General features: G+C 51.3%; 1 protein-coding gene across 1 annotated transcript in view; it reads left to right on the plus strand.

Moving 5' to 3' along the window:
• Positions 1 to 12156, plus strand: part of LOC133353638 (protein sidekick-2-like) — a 473964-nt gene that overhangs the window by 440648 nt on the left and 21160 nt on the right.

The raw sequence follows: 12156 nt of genomic DNA on the forward strand, positions 1-12156 counted from the left end.
CTTGTTATGATGGGTCATCGCGCTGCGCTTGCAGCGCAGAGGATCCCGGTGTCGATTTGATCTCCCGGCGTGGCAGTGTAAAACTCTGGGCAATTTTGTTTTCACCTTTAATTTTTTTATAGGCAATGTGCGGGCCCAATACATCACGTTGTGACCCACGCATACACCGTCAACATAAGCCAAACCGATTCTGAAAAGCCAGGGATAGAAAGATGCGGAACAAATCTCGCTGCCCCATCTGGGCAAATTTCTTAAATCCACCACCCTCTGTCCACCCAGAATAGATTGGTACACCACCGTCGATCGGCAGATCGTGTGTGGTGGTGGAGGCACAACGGTAGGTACTCCCACCTCTTCCAAGACGTCCGGCCAGTGTGGAAGAGTAGGCCAAATTCCCTCCGGAGGGGCACTTCTAAAGCTCTCCAGGATAGGTGCCCTTCCACCAGCAGTGGCGTGAGCAGGCAATTTCACGGCTGCGCCTTTATCTTTTATCAAAGCTACCGTGTAGCCTTTCGCTGTACAGCTCTCCGACGGGCTTTTGGGTCATACCGAGCATTGTCTGGCACGATGTCGAACGTGTTTAATTCCTAAGGAAGCTCTCAGAATGTGTCGCAAAATGTTGGACGTCTTGCCGAACAACACGGAGTACAACCCGAAATCCCATCGGGAAGATATTAAACGGTCTGTATGTTTTTCTTTCAATGACAATGAGAAGATCAGTGTGGTTGGCGTGAGTCCTGGTGTAAGGAATTAAATGGGCCTCTCCTATCCAATTTCCCCCAGCAGCCCAGTTTCTTGGCCCCTCCAGCCGATGGGCCCCGTTGCAGCTGTACCGCGTGCACGCTCGAAAGCTTCGCCCGGTCTACGAGCATCTCTCTGACGTGCGTGCTTGTGCGCGTTTGTGCGACGTCACGCGCTCATGATGTTGCGCGTGCGTTTTCACGCGTGCTCTATTTAAATCGCGCGGGATAATGCGATCTGATTTTTTTTTTTGGTCGGGAGTGGCAGTTTATAATGAGGACGAAAATCGATTTGGACTCTTGATGTATTTGCCTAATTGCGTGTGCTATGCTGGGGCGTGCATTGGGTATGCTACTGGGTGCATCGGGAGAAGGCGGCTCTTGGATTTGTATGAAGAGAGGAACCCCAATCCTTTCCGCTCCTTGGAGAGTTGATATTTTCGCTGAACCCACTCTTGTTAAGAGCCGGCTGGCTTGCGATAAACAGGAAAGCCGGTGACGGGGGCTGGGGTCTGGTTGCCAAAGGATGGAAGGAAGTGGGCATGGAAGGCTTCGTTTAAGCGCTTGAGCTGAGCGAGATCACTTGGGGCCCGCAGCGCAACCACTGTGAGCATCGCTGTGTGTCGATGTGGCAAGAGCGTGATCGATCATTGCATGAACTTCTGTAATCTACGCAATAACCACTTGGAACCCATTTGCTAGTCAGGCACTCTGCAAATTCGGAAGTGTAGCTGCACTCCTGCATAGAGATATGTTTGCTACAGAGACCTCCACTCACGCTCATAGAGATCTGTGAGCTACAGAGACCTCCACTGACGCTCATAGAGATCTGTGAGCTACAAAGACCTCCACTCACTCTCATAGAGATCTGTGAGTTACAGAGACCTCCACTCACTCTCGTAGAGACCTGTGAGCTACAGAGACCTCCACTCACTCTCATAGAGATCTGTAGCTACAGAGACCTCCACTCACTCTCATAGAGATCTGTAGCTACAGCGAGCTCCACTCACTCTCATAGAGATCTGTAGCTACAGCGAGCTCCACTCACTCTCATAGAGATCTGTAGCTACAGAGACCTCCACTCACTCTCATAGAGATCTGTGAGCTACAGAGACCTTCGCTCACGCTCATAGACACCTGTGAGCTACAGAGACCTCCACTCACCCTCATAGAGACCTGTGAGCTACAGAGACCTACACTCACCCTCATAGAGACCTGTGAGCGACAGAGACCTCCACTCACTCTCATAGAGATCTGTGAGCTACAGAGACCTCCACTCACCCTCATAGAGACCTGTGAGCTACAGAGACCTCCACTCACTCTCATAGAGACCTGTGAGCTACAGAGACCTCCACTCACCCTCATAGAGACCTATGAGCTACAGAGACCTCCACTCACTCTCATAGAGACCTGTGAGCTACAGAGACCTCCACTCACTCTCATATAGATCTGTGAGCTACAGAGACCTCCGCTCACTCTCATAGAGACCTGTGAGCTACAGAGACCTCCACTCACTCTCATAGAGACCTGTGAGCTACAGAGACCTCCACTCACCCTCATAGAGACTTATGAGCTACAGAGACCTCCACTCACTCTCATAGAGACCTGTGAGCTACAGAGACCTCCACTCACTCTCATATAGACCTGTGAGCTACAGAGACCTCCACTCACTCTCATAGAGACCTGTGAGCTACAGAGACCTCCACTCACTCTCATATAGATCTGTGAGCTACAGAGACCTCCGCTCACTCTCATAGAGACCTGTGAGCTACAGAGACCTCCACTCACTCTCATAGAGACCTGTGAGCTACAGAGACCTCCACTCACCCTCATAGAGACTTATGAGCTACAGAGACCTCCACTCACTCTCATAGAGACCTGTGAGCTACAGAGACCTCCACTCACTCTCATATAGACCTGTGAGCTACAGAGACCTCCACTCACTCTCATAGAGACCTGTGAGCTACAGAGACCTCCACTCACTCTCATAGAGACCTGTGAGCTACAGAGACCTCCACTCACTCTCATATAGATCTGTGAGCTACAGAGACCTCCACTCACTCTCATAGAGACCTGTGAGCTACAGAGACCTCCACTCACTCTCATAGAGACCTGTGAGCTACAGAGACCTCCACTCACCCTCATAGAGATCTGTGAGCTACAGAGACCTCCACTCTCTGTCATAGAGATCTGTAGCTAATGAAACCTCCAATCACACTCGTAGACATCTTATTACATCGGTAATTGCCGGGTCGCTGTGCATCTGTCACTCCGTCACCATCGACCACCGGGGCCCTATTCTGGAGGCGGACACGCCCGGGCCTGCAGAGAGTGTGGGCCCTGGCCCCCTACTAGGGGGCTCCGTGAGTCTGGGCGATGCTCGCGATGGCTCAAGAATTCGTTTGGCAGAGCGTTTCGTGTCCGGAACCACGAAAAAAAAACACAAAAAATGAGAGAGAGAGACAATCTACCGAGCAGCTGGGTTCTTTTCAACCCTTAACCCTTTAGCAGCAGAAACCCACGCCAGATCGGCCCGACCCTACGGTATCGCGTGAGCTGATTTCAGCGGGGAGGGGGGGGGGGGTTGTACTAAAAAAAAACACTCAGGGGGTGCTCGCAACACAGTGTTGTACAAGCTGTAAACAAATGTTGAACACGAAACAGAATGGGTGGAGATGCGATCTTATTTCCACCCCGCATGCATTCCACTCTCAGACCCCGTGTGTGCGTGCGCGCTGCATGCGAGGCAAGGCTGCGACGCTCAACGCTTAATTGTGCCAAGATTTTGACATTGTGTCTGGCCGCCTCCAACTTCTGCAGACAGTCTGTATTCCCATCAAATGATGGTGAAGAATTCAAATAATGGTACCGCAGCAGATGAGCCAGGGCGTGGTTTGTGCGAGCTGTCATTTACAACATCATTCCCGCAGATGCAAACGACGGTTTTGTTTTACATTGCAACAATACTATTGTTTGACACAAATAATGTATAATGGAGTGCTAAGCCTTCAGAGGATGGGGTTGGAAAAGGAGGACGAGGAGGAGGGGCTCAGCCCCCTCCAGCTCCCCCGATGCCACGGTGCTGGCCCTGGCTCTCAAAGATGTATTTAGAAGATTCCCAGAAGGCAGCATTCTTTTTTTTATCTGACGAACAAGGGAGAAGTGCGCTCGTCTCCAGGGATGACACGATCACATCCAACAACTCCAAAGCATTTGCACCCCGATCACTGCTTTCATGCAGATGGCTCGCAACAGCCTTATATAACAACCGGCTAATCTGCGTGCACGTGCACGGGTTAGCGCACTGCGCCGCTGGGAGCGGGAACCCGGGTTCGATTTCCGCTCGGGATCGATAACGGTGGAGAATATATCTCGATCGGCCCTGGGCCTGCCACAAGGTCGACTTGGATTTTAATGAGTACCGGGTGCAGTGTGTAAATAACATCGCAGCGCTGCGGAGACGGAGTCGGCCGGGCATAGTGCCGGCCACCAAGCCCCTGGGTGTGCCATAGGGGCTCGCTGACAGCACTTGCCTCAACCATCTGTGAAAGGCTTTACTGGGGGTGAGGCTTTTGTCTTTATATGTCCAGAAAACGTCTGACTTTACATGTTCTAGCAGCGCCAGCACCACAGCTGTGGGATTACATGGGAGATGCCGTAGGATGCAGCAGTGGCTGTGAAAGGTGTGTTGCCTCTTAATACGTGAGAGAAATAAATGGGGGTAGCGGGTGGTATCGGTGAGCTCAGAAGGAAAGGAGAGAACTCCATCCTGAAGAGTGACAACTGCTCCTATTGCGGAGGGCAGAGAGAGGGACGCATGGATTAGAGGACATCGTTCAAACTGCGAGGGAAAAATGAAGTGGGCTTGGGCAGAATACATTATAAGGTCACGCTCGTTACCCACAAAGTGCTCGCCACAAATGAACCACAAAACATTTGCTGATCTCGTCAAGGAGCATAAACCATCATCACGCAAACTCTTCATCTGTCGTCATCGCGGCAGCGGCTTTTGGCTGGGCCATCGAACGAAGACGTGTTGCCGCATCGCACGCTTTCAGATGCGCTTCTGCGGCCGTCGGGAACGCTCTTCCTTCCGATATGAGGAAGCCACTGGAGCCATGCAGTACAAAGTCGAGGTTTAAACCAGATATCTTTAGAACTGCTTTTTGTGTTTAGTTTGTTGTCCTTGCCCCTCACCTCCGATTAGCGCGGGTGGTTACGTACGGCGCAAAAGAAGTTCAATGTGCGTGCAGTACATACATCACGGCTAGAAGGGTGTCAATGGCCGACGGTCGAAGAATGGAAACGCATCTGAGAGGAATGTCTCCCGGGGAGACGGAGTGATGAAATGAGCTCGCGCGCAGGCGCTAGGTGGATTATCGCTTTGCGGGATCGTGAGAGTTAGCGACGGCTTGTGGGGGGGGGGGGGGGGGTGGGGGGGGTTGTTCTCCATCCAGCATTTGCGAAGAAGAAGACTGACAATGATTTTTATCTTGGGTTAATTAGCGTATGACTGTGACCTGTTTGTAGAGCCCCGTGCATGAACCTCGCATGGACCTTGGTGAGGTTTACAAATGCAGTCATTCGTAATAAAGGTTTTTGGTTTAGATCGCGTAAGTTTCAATTAATATTCTGGAAAATCGCCCGATTTTGCTGGATGTTATTACCAGCGAAACATCGTACTACTCAAATTGTAAATGTTGTGGATTTACTCTCCAACACACCGGTGTGATGAAGTAGTAACTAATTGGCGTTTTATTTACGTGACAAATCCATTATTAATTGGCTGTGTTGGTTGGGTGGTGGAGGGTTACGACACATTTATACTTACGCGATCTAACCCCCAAAAACCTTTATTATGAATAATATTGGTCGCGAAAGCCTCCTACCTGTTAAATCAAATGCAATCATGTGCAGCCCAGCACCTTCACTCAACCCCCTCCAGATCCCCCCTCCATCCAGGTCGTTACCAAGAAAGTGAACGCACGGATTCTGTGTCTGCGCCGACAACAGAACGCATCAAATATCCATTTTAGTTAATTACGCATTGACAACTGTAATTACATTCGCGAAGTTCATCTCCATCCTTTGATTTGAAAGAAGATGGGATTTGTTTTGTTTTTTAAACGTGCGAAAGGAGGACTTCGTTTGGGCTAACACTTGAACAACGAACTTGACAGCTGCTCCTGCCTATCGCTTCACCTCCAGAGAGGACTTTTCAATGTAGATTTCACTTGGGGATTGTTTTGTTATTATCGCTGTATTATCATTGTAGTGAGTTCAACTGAGTCGCAGAGTACTCTTTGGAGGCAACGCATTTATTGATACCAACACAAAGGGGTAACTGCCCCTTAACCAGATAACAACCTGTGGTGGTGGACCACCAGGCTAACTACACTAATCACACTGGGCGTAGCTACAACGGACAGGACCCCAGCTTGCGTCCAGGTCCACGTGTTGGTGACTCTTCTAGGACGTAGAACGTAGATTCTTCAGGATAACCACAGCAGCCGGTCCCTCTCAGGGACCCGGCTTATATCCTCCGTGACGTGGCTGGCTCTGCCCTTAGCCACGCCCACCTTCTAGAACCCTCTAACAGGATCTCGGCCCTGACACGTGACCACCCTTAGCCCTCACCTGGGGGCCCTGTGTAGACTTTACCGGTCACGTGTCCTTCGGGGTCAACCAGAGTGCCATGGCCCTTAGTAACCCCATTCCCATGGCCGGCACTCTCACAGCCTATCCTGTAGGGGTCGGCACTGCACGCAGAGCGTGGTGCCATCCAGCACTGCCAGTCAGTGCTCACCGAGCCCCTCTAGGGCTGGTACTGCACCCACATCATAGTGGTGCCAGCGATGTCATTACACCTGCACGCCGTACCTCTCTAGGGCCGGCATTACACAGTGACATCCGCGATGTCACTACACTATCATTGTAATGATTTCATCCTGTGCTACTGCCTGGCTAGGCATCCAATATCTTAACACAATCGCATGTTATCGTAAAACACTTTGAGCACGAGATTTTTCATGTTTATTTTGAAACGTGATACGTTTATTTTCATCGTCTTTTTGGTGGGGGAACGAAAAAAAACATTTGGCATCTTTCGATTAATGTAGTTGTTTTACATTTGTGTGCGTGTGTGTCTGTACGTACGAATGGGGAGCGGTAGGGTAGCGGTGAGCACGCTTTATTTGAATGGGTCCTGGGCCTCCCCTAGGTCGACTCAGCCTCGAATGAATACCTGGTCCAGTGTGTAAAACATCGCCACTGGGGAAATAAAAGCGGCCGGGCATGGTGTTGGCCACCCACCCCCTCGTGTGCCGTGCCGGCCTTCAAAGGTGCTCGCTAAAAGCACTTGCCCCAAGTGTCTGTTGAGGCTATACGGGGGATCTTTGTCTTTTGTATGTACGAATGCGGAACCGCGGTCGCGAGATGTAAACTACCTCACCTGCCATACAAGAAGTTGTGGGTTCGATCCCGACCCACGACCTTGACGCCTGTAAATTTGGAGTTTGCAAGTCCTCATCGTGGTCACGGGGATTTTTCTCCGGGTCCTCCAGTGTTTCCCTCCACATTTAGAATCAACACACGTTTAGAGTAATTGGCTGCTATACATTTGCACGTGACAAGTCACTTGGTTGGGCCATCATTTGTGGCCAGATCGTTTCTGAAAAAGAGCTATGTAGCTCAGTGGGCCTTAGCTGGTAAAATTTAGAAAAAATTGTCTCGTTTAGTGGTGAGTGCACTCCGCTACGAATCCAGCTACCCGAGCTCACAGCCAATAACAGTGGTGACTATTTGAATCAATTCCTTGGCCTACACAAGGTCGATGCAGACTTAATTGAGGCCCCGGTGCAGTGTGTAGTAAAAAATCTGCACTGGAGAGACAAAGGCGGCCGGGCGTGGTGCTGACCACCCAACCCCTCGTGTGCCATACCAGCCTTCATAGGTTCTTCCCAGGGTCACTTGGCCCAACAGTCTGTTAGAGGCTATATGGGGGATCTTCGTCTTTATCTTTGTTTGCACCACTCCGTTTGCTCACTATTATCTGCTCCTGGTCTTTTCTGTAGCCGGCACAATTCTGGTTGAGACAATCTTTCTCCCAAACGGCCAAAAGCAGAGTTCTCACATTTTTCTATAAATATATACATGAATTTAAGTACGGCGAGTATATGAACAAGCAAGCGCATGTTTATACGAATAGAGAACTCCTTCAGACTCTGCGATGTTGTTTAGCCCAAAATTTCCTGCGTCACATTCATTTTCCCCATCGGCAATGTACAACGTCGCAACGCACTCCGCCTGCTTGAGCACTGCGGCGAATGCACACACACACGCGCAATAAATCAATGCTGTATCAGAATATCATGTTTGTATTGTATTGCTGCGACGACTGTTGCTACTGCTGATGCTAATGTAGCTGCTATACCGATGCCGCTTCTGAAAGTACTCCTGATTCTGCTGCTCCTGCTAATGATGCTGCTGCTGCTTCTTCTACTGATGTTTCTGCTACTTATTTATTTCACCACGAGCTGAAATAAACCCACTGAGACGCGTAATAACAACGCTGCCTCTTTTGCGAGGACAACCTGGGTTACATCATGAACAATTTAAGAACGCATTCTTTTTTAAAAATGAAATTAATTATGTTTTACTTTTAAATTTACCCAGTGGACTGCTCCTTACTGCTGCTGCTACTACTTATGCTATTGCTATTACTGCTTTTCTTAATTTTACGACGACTGCTGCTGCTGCTTCTAGTATTCCTGTTTACTCTTTGCTGCTGTTGCTCTTGCTGTTGGAACTGCTGCTCCCACGTCCTCCTGCTGCTCCTTATATCTACCGCTGCTACTGCTGCTACCGCCTCTCCTATTCCACTCCTGCAGCTACTGACGCTGTTACTCGCTGCCTCCTCTGGACTTGCCACGGGGCGATCTGATTAGTGCCACTTTCTGAAAGGGCGATCGACGGGGGCAGGGGAATGGTTTCCGTCTGATTGCATTGCCCCGCGTTCCTCCCCAAGTCCCCTCACCCTTCCTCCTCGTGTGTTATGGGGGGAGAGGACGGCCCGTGCGGTGTAGGTCTGGCCTTAATCTTTTTTTTTTGCCAACAATTCAGAAGCCAGGGAGGGGCGAACGGGGAGTTTGTGAGCGAGGGTGGGGAGTGTTCCGTGATTTTCCTTCCTTTATTTGTGTTGCCTCGTTCCAACGCAGCTGTGAAACAAAATGCTGTGCTGTTTGTCTCACTCGGTGCTTACCGGGGGGGAAGCGCGGGGGTGGGGGGGGGGGGGCTTTGTTTCTCACTGAATACTCCCCTGGGTTGCTGGTTAGACTTACTTACTTACTGGTACAAGGCAGCGCCTTGCGTGATGAGCAAGTAGCCACACAGCCATCAAGCGAGATGTCTCCCCGATGTGGTGTGCCGGGCGCGGAAATATTTTCTGGGTCACCGACCCAAACACACCCGGCTGAAATCAATCCCTTGTCCTCGTGCTCCCCGGCATCGCAGGATTTCAGGGCTTGCTGTGACACACGCAAGCACGCGCCCACTGCACCCACGCACGCACGCGAACACTGCATACACGCACGCACGCACCCGCTGCACACACGCACGCGCGCGAACACTGCACACACGCACGCACGCGCCCACTGCACACACGCACGCACCCGCTGCACACACGCACGCACGCGAACACTGCACACACGCACGCACCCGCTGCACACACGCACGCACGCGAACACTCCACACACGCACGCACCCGCTGCACACACGCAAGCACGCGAACACTGCACCCACGCACGCACGCGAACACTGCACACACGCACGCACCCGCTGCACACACGCACGCGAACACTGCACACACGCACGCACCCGCTGCACACACGCACGCACGCGCACACTGCACACACGCACGCACGCGAACACTGCACTCACGCACGCACGCGCGTGCTTTTGTGGCTCACACAGCCGAGAGGACAAACGCGGGGTGGTGGCGAACAGCGCTCAGCTTTGTCAGAGCAAGCGGAGACGTTTGCGCTGAACGTTCGGAGAAAAAAAATATATCTATTTTCTCTCTCTCTCTCTCTTAGACAAAGATCCCCCGTATAGCCTTTAACAGACTGTTGGGGAAAGTGCTGTGCTAGCCAGCACCGATGAAGGTCGGCACGGTAACACGAAGGGGTATGGTGGCCAACACCACGCCCGACCGCCTTTGTCTCCCCAGTGGCCATGTTTTTACACACTGTCCCAGGTAGACCATTTGATGCTCAGTCGACCTAGAGGACGCCCAGGACCGGTTCAGATAATCGTCGCTGGTGTTGGCCATGAGCGGGAATCGATCTGGGGTCGCCGAATTCGCAGTGCAGCGCGCTAACCACAACACCACCGCTCTCTCACACACACACGTGCTCGGTGGCTACCGGGGCACCGTCGTATTCAGGGATTAAGTCCTCGCTGAAAATGTTCCGGGTCGCTGGTAGATTTAAGTAAGTGGCACGTGCCGATTAGTTACAGCCGTCGCAAAATGTATACCGGGTGCGGTGCGTGCGCCCAGTGAGGAAACGTTATTCTGGAGCGCCGACACTGGCTAAGCTGGCCTGGCTGAAATTGAACCCTGGTGACATCGCAGCGACGTGAGCCCTGCTCTCCATCGGAGATCCCTCCGGAAGGGACCTGTGTCTCATCGCGCTCTCCGATCGTTATAAATTTGGTTCGTAATCTTTTCGCCCTTTGTCAGTCCACTGCTGGATGAAGACCCTCCCTTCCCGCGCCGCGTCAGCCGTGCCGCTTTGTTGACCGCACTTTCAGAGGCCGGGTTCAGATATCTGCTCACCGCTGATGTTACTCGCGCAGTCTCTCAGCATACACGATTGCATGACGACTATGGAGCCACCACTGAAACGAACCGCACTTTTTTCGGTGTGACAGTCATTCAAACTCTTTCGTATTCTTGACTGCAAAAAGCAATTGCTGCTGCTGGAAGACATTGGTTCCCTAAGCCATATGGGCCGAAGGACAAAACTATTCAGAGACGAAAAAGAATGTTGTGTAGAGAAACAGACTTCCCGTGGGTGTATTGTATATTTGTTACGTGACGTGTAAGTAATTATGGGCTTGGGAGTGGAGCGGTTGCGCAGTCGATGGCGAGCCGAGTTCGATTCCCAGCCGTGGCAAACAGTGCCGAATGATATCTGAACGGTTCTGAGCCCCCAACCCCTCCCCCAACAGCACCCAACCTTCACCAGCCCACACTGACCAGCGTGGTCAAGTATGGTCAAAGCGACGCCCGTGACCTATCCGGCATGGGGAGGAGACCTTCATCCAGGAGTGGATTGACGAAAGGGGGTGCACATTTCAGCTATGAACTTTTAAATATGTTCGGTTAACAATCCATTCGAGCGGTTAGTGGAGCGGTGAGTGCGCTGCACTGTGAACCGGTCGACCCGAGTTCGATTCCCGCTCAAGGCGAACACCAGTGACGATTATTTGAACCGGTCTCAAGCCGTCCCAAGGTCAACTCAGCCTCAAATGAGTACCTGCTGCGGTGTGTAGGAAAGGTCACTACTCAGAAGACAAAGGTGTCCAGGCGTGGTGCTGGCCACCCGCCCCCTCGTGTGCCGTGTCGGCCGTCATAGGCGCCCGCGAACAGCACTTGCCCCAACAGTCTGCTACAGGCTATAGGGGGGATCTTTGTCTTTGTACGTGTCTTCACCCGAAGACTGTTTTACTTTCTGACGTTGTCCGCTTATGCGAGTGTTTGTTGGCGGAGGTTGTGTTCATTCGCCATCGTGTTTACGCCCGTTTTATCATTTTTTTGCGGCCGTTTTCTCTTAGCGAAAATGCCGTGATCGTGTTTCTGCATACATTAACGACTTTTATTTGCTTTGTAATCAGCTCAATTTGGCAATTAAGTTCAGCACCCAAACATGTAACATTGCTAGTGCCATGTGATTGTTTAAATTCAACATTTACGCGCAACAAACAACGATACCTCATTACAGCCGGGTGCGACGGATGAAGAATATACAACAACAACCACAAAATGGCAATTTTATGATTCATCGACACGCTTACATTTTTTGTTTAAGTTTTTCCTTCACCAGCGTTCTAAGAATGCCACTGTCAAGCGGCGTGAGTGAAAAATCGTGCGGGGGATGGCAAGAGACACGTTTGGACGTTTTGCCGTCGCAGGATTTATGGGAGGATAAGTAAAGCGGTAATTGTTTGATTTTCGGCCAAGACAAAAAAAAAGTCACGGCGGAATGGGATTGTCATGTTAAGCACCGTCAGTGCGGCGACGAACCCCACCCCCTTGAGTTGCTTCAGGCCTCGCGTGTATGTTGCTCAGACACGTGCGTGTGTGCGAGTGTGTACGTGAGTGCAGAGGCGGGCGGTAGTGTAGTGGTGAGCGCAC

The sequence above is a fragment of the Lethenteron reissneri genome, chromosome 44 (genome assembly GCF_015708825.2).
Source record: "Lethenteron reissneri isolate LAM-NWPU_2019-01 chromosome 44, ASM1570882v1, whole genome shotgun sequence".
Taxonomy (NCBI): domain Eukaryota; kingdom Metazoa; phylum Chordata; class Hyperoartia; order Petromyzontiformes; family Petromyzontidae; genus Lethenteron; species Lethenteron reissneri.